Source organism: Astyanax mexicanus, chromosome 15, assembly GCF_023375975.1.
Source record: "Astyanax mexicanus isolate ESR-SI-001 chromosome 15, AstMex3_surface, whole genome shotgun sequence".
Lineage (NCBI taxonomy): Eukaryota > Metazoa > Chordata > Actinopteri > Characiformes > Acestrorhamphidae > Astyanax > Astyanax mexicanus.
In genome coordinates, this window is record NC_064422.1 from 28,447,588 (window position 1) to 28,455,036 (window position 7,449).

The 7,449-nt window shown below is 36.7% G+C and overlaps 1 non-coding gene across 1 annotated transcript; it reads left to right on the forward strand.

The window, feature by feature from the left end:
- The first annotated feature begins 110 nt into the window (after positions 1 to 110).
- trnaq-cug (transfer RNA glutamine (anticodon CUG)) lies at positions 111 to 182 on the forward strand. Its single transcript has one exon. It is a non-coding gene; the product is annotated as a tRNA-Gln (tRNA).
- Positions 183 to 7,449: the final 7,267 nt, after the last annotated feature.

The window sequence follows — 7,449 nt, forward strand, 5'->3', positions numbered from 1 at the left end:
ACTGTAGATCTATCGTATGATTGGACAAACAACTATTTTATCTGTTTCATTATACAAACTGCTATCATATTATCATTAAATACACAAACTTCTACCCGTAGCGATATGGCGGTTCCATGGTGTAATGGTTAGCACTCTGGACTCTGAATCCAGCGATCCGAGTTCAAATCTCGGTGGAACCTGACCTTTTCCATCTAGCTATTAAATATCTCAATCTGTCTCTCATATTATTTTTGTTTTAACGTTAAATGTCCCGGTTGAGTTTTTTTTTGCAATAAAGTAAATTTAATTATTTAGTATTTAATGCATTCCTTACTTATTATGGGGTCATCATACAACTTTATTTTATTTTTTTACTTGATTAAAAAAATACTATTTTGTACTGCTCCTCTAATGCACAGTCAAAAGTGACCCGCATTCACTTTCTACCTTTTGCTGTCGGAAATATCTATATACCAATGAGAAGCTCAGATTTTTTGTCAAGCCCCGAGTTTCCCAGTTGGGGGCGTGTCAGTAACAATAAATTCATTTAACTTAATTATATAAATTGATACATTTAATAAATTGATGCAGACAGGTCGTAATGTAAACTGCGTAACACTTAAACACTTGCAAGTTGTTATTAGCTAATTAATAAAATCAATACGTGGGGAAAAAAACGTAAAAGTCTAGTATGATTTACAGATCTAATAGAATAAAAATATCACTCAGCTAATAAGGTCTTATTTACTTTATTATCTTGGAGTAGGGCAAAATAAAACTCTCGTTTTTTGTGATAACAGACCAAAAGTATTAACAAAACCTTTTCTTAATGGCGTCCATTTCCACCCCACCAAAAAACCCTCAAACACATGTCAAGTCGTAAGTACGACCTCCAAACTCATAAGCAAGAATTTCCGAGGAGGAATTGAGCTCAGCATTACTTCATGTATGGCTGTTCCTATACCTAGCTGTATCTTTGAAATAAATGAATCATTAATCGTTTTCTATTATAAGCAAGCAGTAAATAATACATTGTTTGTGTTCAGCATAAATCTTCATTTAGCACAGCTTTTGTATTTCTACATCCGGTTTACACACACTTGTGAGACACAACGCACATTTACCATTTTTCAGCTCAGCACAGCTTCTACTGCACAGCTAAGTAAGTATTGTTTTTCCAATTGTTCTAACTTTACTTTGGAAAATATTTAATGATAGTAGTGAAAGATAACTGTACATAATATTTCATTAGGTTTAGGTTGTCAAATTATGGTTTAGTTAGCTAAATCTACTGTAGTTAGCTTAGCAGACTACTGTACTAGGTTAAGTACATTAGGCTATTTAGTAAGTTAGCTTAGCTAAAGGTATTTTTGCGATAACTATATTATTGGTGATGACAAAGGATGACAAGAACATTAAACATTTTTAATAATTTAAAAATAAAAATATTTTTTAAAGTTTTATATACAGTAGTATAACATTTGTAAGTGTTCAGTAAAACCTGTAAACCTTTTTAGATTTTGTGAATAATAGTAACCTACGAAGATACTTTTATACACAGATTGTATATAAAATAATAGTAAAAATAATAATTATGTAACAAACAATCTACCACAAACTGCAAACAAACAATTATACAAAATTGCCATAAAAGTGTCACAGAAAGTAGTAAAACAAATACAAAATACAAAACCCATTTGTGTAAGAGTTAAGCTGAGCAGTTGAATGTAATTTTTATTGTTAGATATTTAATGTTCAGTATTCTAGACATTTAAAATTAAGGGCATGGAATCTGAAACAATGTGACAAGATAGCAATAAACAGTGGTATGAAAAAGTCTGGGCAACCCTGATAATTTACAAGATGTTTCTTTATAAATTATTAGTTGTTCAGATCAGCAATTTCACTTATATATATCACATAGCAGATGAACACAGTGCTATTTGAGAAGTGAAATAAAGTTTATAGGATTCACAGAAAATGTGCAATAATTCTTTAAACAAAATAAGGCAGGTGCAGAAATGTGGGCACCCATGTCATTTTATTGATTTGAATAACTTTCACACTATTTATTGGAACACAAAACTGGTTTGGCAACCTTTTTGATCCTTGACCTACATACACAGGTGAATCCAATTATAAGAAAGGGTTAAGGTGCCCAACTGCAAGTTTTTTCTTCTCTTTGCATCTTCTCTGAAGAGTGGCAACATGGGAGCCTCAAAACAAAACTCGTGAAAACAAAGACTATTCAAGATTATTGTTCAAAGAAAGTATACACTTTGCAATTTGCACAAGAAGAGGCTGTATGGGAGAGTAATGCAGACGAAGCCTTTTCTGAGCTCATGCCACAAACAGAGTCGCTTGAGGTACGCTAAACACATTTAAACAAGCCAGCTTCATTTTGGAATAAGGTGCTGTGGACTGATAAAACTAAAATTGAGTTATTTGGAGGGCGATATGCATGGCGGGAAAAGAACACAGCATTCCAGGCCAAACACTTGCTTCCCCCAGTAAAAGTTCCATCATGCTGTGGGGTTGTGTGGTCTTGGGAATCTTGTTAAAGTTGAGGGTCGCATGGATTCCAGTCAATATCAGCAGACTCTTGAGAACAATGTTTAAGAATCAGTGATAAAGTTGAAGTTGTGCTGGATACTTCAACAAGACAACGACTCTAAACACTGCTCAAAATCAACTAAGACATTTATGCAGAGGAACAAGTACAATGTTCTGGAATGATTATCTCAGTCCCCAGACCTGAATATTATTAAAAATCTGTAGTGTGATTTAAAATGGGCTGTCCATGCTCAGAAACCATCAAACCTGACTGAACTGGAGATGCTTTGTAAAGAAGAATGGTCCAACATACCTTCAACCAGAAGCCAGTCTCTCATTGGAAGCTATAGGAAGTGTTTAGAGGCTGTTTTTTCGGCACAAGGAGAATGTAATAAATATTGCACACTTTCTGTAAATCCTATAAATGTTTTTCAAACAAGTTAATTAAAACTCTGTCCAAAAATGTCAAAACATGTAAAAACTTGTGTAATGTAATAGTTTATTATAGTTTATAATGTTTATTGCATCCATTTCTAAACCAGTGAAAACAGGTTACTAATTACGTTTTGTAGCTTTAGGAAAGTATCAGTTTAGAATATTTATACTTTACCCCAGAGTAAGAAACTTCTCACTTCTTACACTTAGACCTGAGACTAAGTAAAAAAGGCTACTAGCTTGTGCTAATGAAACATGAATGTATGTCCCTGGAAAAGATGGAAAGTTTGTATTCAAAAACTATTTAAAAAAAAATAATAATATCTGTTTTTTCAAATGATGTAGATATTGTAGTTGTATTGTAGTTGCATAGTTAACATATTAGCTTTTGTGTTGTTTAAGTCAAGTTGTGTTGGCCTAGCTCTGGTTTGAGCCTATGCCCGATTTTGGTGCTCGACTTATACCCCAGTTTGCTGAGTATAATAAAACAATCGCCCTGAGCCGTGTGTACCAACATTCTAGTTGCCTTGTATTTTATATGGGAACCAGCACAGGCCATTTAATAAACTACAATCGGCACAATCATGCATGGCCAACAAGTGGCACTGACAGTAATGCACGAGTGGAGGTAATAAAGAATTCCAAAAAATACCACAATCCAAATGTCAGGAGATGTGAGAAGGCTTCAAGCAAGATTCTTCTACAACAGGATAATGGTTTGAAATCTACCCTCCAACCATAAAAGTGACAAAGTCCTTTTATCAAAACAGCCTGCAAAATATGTAAATAGGCCTTAACCATGTTGTTTTTTCAAGATGAGTCAAAATTATCTCAGAATTAAAGTTCTTATACAAAAATAATTCCAGCTAAAACCAGTTTGCAGTTGCAGTCTCTGACAAAAGTGTTTATTCTGTAAAGTGTCCAAACTTTTGCACAGGCCACTTTTTGTTATCATGAAATGTGCATTAGGATTTGAATTAAAAAATTATGTTTTTTATGTTTTATTAGTTACAGAGCCTTACTTTATTCCTTCTGATTTTGATAAAAGAAAAAAATTAACTTGACCAAGGATGTCCAAACGTTTGCATAAAAGTCAGCATGCTACCATCCAGTCTTTGGCAGGGACATCCCTGCATTTTTTCAGCCAAACCAAAACCAAACCACATTCTGTCTTGATTACAAGTGCATTACTGCATGAGCAGAGAGTGTGGGTGCTAGACTGGCCTGCCTGCAGTGCTGGCCTGCCTCTGACTGAGAATGTGTGATATGTTATAAAACAAGGGACGAAAATACAATCATTGACAAAAAAAGGCCCAGCTGACAGACTTTGAGAGGGGGTGTATCACTGGACTGAGAGCAGCAGAATGGTCATTTTAACAAACTGCTTGAAAGAGACACCTAGTATACTCTGTACTATAACTGTATAAAGTGATAAATCTAAGTTATGTTTGCGATCCAGTGACAGTCAGAATTGAATATGGAGGCCTCATGATGAGCGCTTCAATCCTGCCTTTGCTGTGGAGCAACACAGCCCTATCTACTGGTGCAATGATGTGGGGAGCCGTCAAATACAACAGTCGTTCACCCCAACCAGAGTGACTACATCAACTACATCTCAAAAATATATCAAAACACACCCCAACCAGAAGCCATGGATGACTGCAGAGGTGCATGTGCTGCTAAGAACCTGGGACAAGGCCTTTAAATCAGGGGATAAGGCAGGCCTCAGAACAGCCAGCGCCAAGCTTTCCCGGGACAAAATCACAAGCAATTCCAGGACAAAATCTACAGGCCCAGCTGCAACATCTGTGGACAAATGTGCCACAGGATGCTATAAGTAAGCTGTATGCCCCCCATGCCCAACTGTATTTGATCTTATATCTAGGCTAGAGGTGGCCCAACATGACATTAGAGCCTTCTTTTTCTTGTACAGTTTTCTGCCCAAAATGTATTATTTCACTCTAATATTGTAATCACTTACATATTGTATATATTCAAGATATATAAAGTTCCATTTGATTACCCCATTAAATTCTTTATTGTTTTCTCAATGAGCAAAAATATGTAACACAGAAGAATACATGAACACATAAAAAGATGAGCCAAAATAATATGACTACCTGTAAAATGTACATGCTAAGTCCTGTAAGCTATGAGGTGGAACCTGTCCAGATTTGTTGCTCCAATGCATCCCACATATACAGTACAGGCCAAAGGTTTGGACAAACCTACTCAATCAATGCGTTTTCTTTATTTTCATGACTATTTACGTTGTAGATTCTCACTGAAGGCATCAAAACTATGAATGAACACGAGTAAGTACGAGTTATGTACTTAACAATAAAAGGTGAAATAACTCATAATGTGTTTTATGTTCTTTTTTTTTTTTTTTTTCAAAATAGTCACCCTTTGCTTGGCAATCCCTCAATGAGCTTCAAGAGGTAGTCACCTGAAATGGTTTTCAGGTGTGCCTTATCGTGGTTAATTAGTGTAATGTCTTGCTTTATCAATGGGGTTGGGACCATCAGTTGTGTTGTGCAGAAGTCAGGTTACTACACAGCCGACAGACCTATTGGACAACTGTTAAAATTCATATTGGCAAGAAGCAATCAGCTAACTAAAGAAAAACGAGTGGCCATCATTACTTTAAGAAATGAAGGTCAGTCAGTGCGGAAAATTGCAAAAACTTTAAATGTGTCCCCAAAAGGACTTGCAAAAACCATCAAGCGCTACAACCAACTGGCACACATGAGGGCCGACCTGGGAAAGGAAGACCAAGACTCACCTCTGCTTTTTAGGACAAGTTCATCTGAGTCACCAGCCTTAAAAATCGCAAGTTAACAGCAGCTTAGATCAGAGACCAGTTGAATGCCACAGAGTTCTAGCAGCAGATCCATCTCTAGAGCAACTGTTAAGAGGAGACTGCGCAAATCAGGCCTTCATTGTCAAATAGCTGCTAGGAAACCACTGCTAAGGAGAGGCAACAAGCAGAAAAGATTTGTTTGGGCCAAGAAACACAAGGAATGGACATTAGACCAGTGGAAATCTGTACTTTGGTCTGAAGAATCCAAATTTGAGATCTTTGGTTCCAACCGCTGTGTCTTTGTGAGACGCTGTCTGTTGTGATGGATTCCTCCCATAACTAACCATTGTTAACAATTCCTGTGAATTGTGCTACAGTAGACCTTCTGTTGGTTCAGGCTAGATTGGACTGCCTACGTTGTTGAGCGTTGGCTGTCAAACACTGGTTAGTGGTTTGTGCTTCCTCAGAGCACTGTTGATTGGTATTTACCCACCCAGATAGCAAAGTCACTTTGGTAATTTCCAAGCCACATACCGCACACCAAGCCCAAGTTGCATCAGCCCAACTCTGGTTTAAATGTAGGCCTAATTCTGACCCAAATGCTTGGCTCACATCCAAGCTGTGTGTGTCAACACATCTAGTGGCAAGTATAATACAGCAATTGGCCAAGTTGCACGTGCCAACACCCCGGTTGCCGAATCTAATATGGGAATAGGACTGCTCTGCTTTTGTCATCTCTCTGGTTGCAGAGTATTAACCAAATTCATCCCAAATCCACGTGTCTCAGCCAATGCTGCCATATATAAGCTGAGCTCAATCCGAGTCTTGCTATCTGCTATGTGGGCAGTCTCTTTCTAATGGTGGTACACTGAATGTTGATCTTATCTAGGTGAGGGAGGCCCGCAGTTCCTTAGATGCTCATCTGGGTTCCTTTGCATGGATAAGTTGAGACTGTCTGGAGCTTTTGGGGGGATTGGGGAGGCCAGACATTTCCGGGAAGATTCATCAGTGTGGAAAATTTCATTTGTTTGGAGATGATGTCCAGTAGCTGGAGATTAATTTGTAACCTTTTTTCAGACCAATATCTTCCAATGACTTTTATTTTTACTGTATATTCTAGTATATTTTACACATGTACTTTACATTATGGACAGTGATTTCAATTCCCTTGTAAACACAATGGTCCCAAGACTCATTTACATACAAATTTCTATAACATTACTTATTATTTTATAAATTTCTTTACTGTGGCCCCTAACATTATAGTCTTCCTTACCATGGCCCTCAAAACTCTATAACCTTCCTCAATATGGACTTAAAACACTGTAACACTCCTCACCTTTGTCTATCACCTTATGATGTCTTACTCAGGATTTTAATTCTCTAACCTTATTAAACTTACTATTTAAACTTAAATTTATTACTGTGGTCCATAACTCTATTTTGTTTTTACCTTTGTCTGTGAATGTTTTTTTATTGGGGCTCATAAGTCTAACTGCATCCCATAACTTGATAACTGTGTGCCCAAAAATCACTGTAATCTTCCATACTGTGGCCCACAACTGTAGAAACTCTATCACTGTAGTCTATAACTTAATAACCTTCCTTACAGTGACCTAAAATTTCATAAACTTCAATACTAGAGATAATAACTCTATAACCTTCTTTAGCGTACA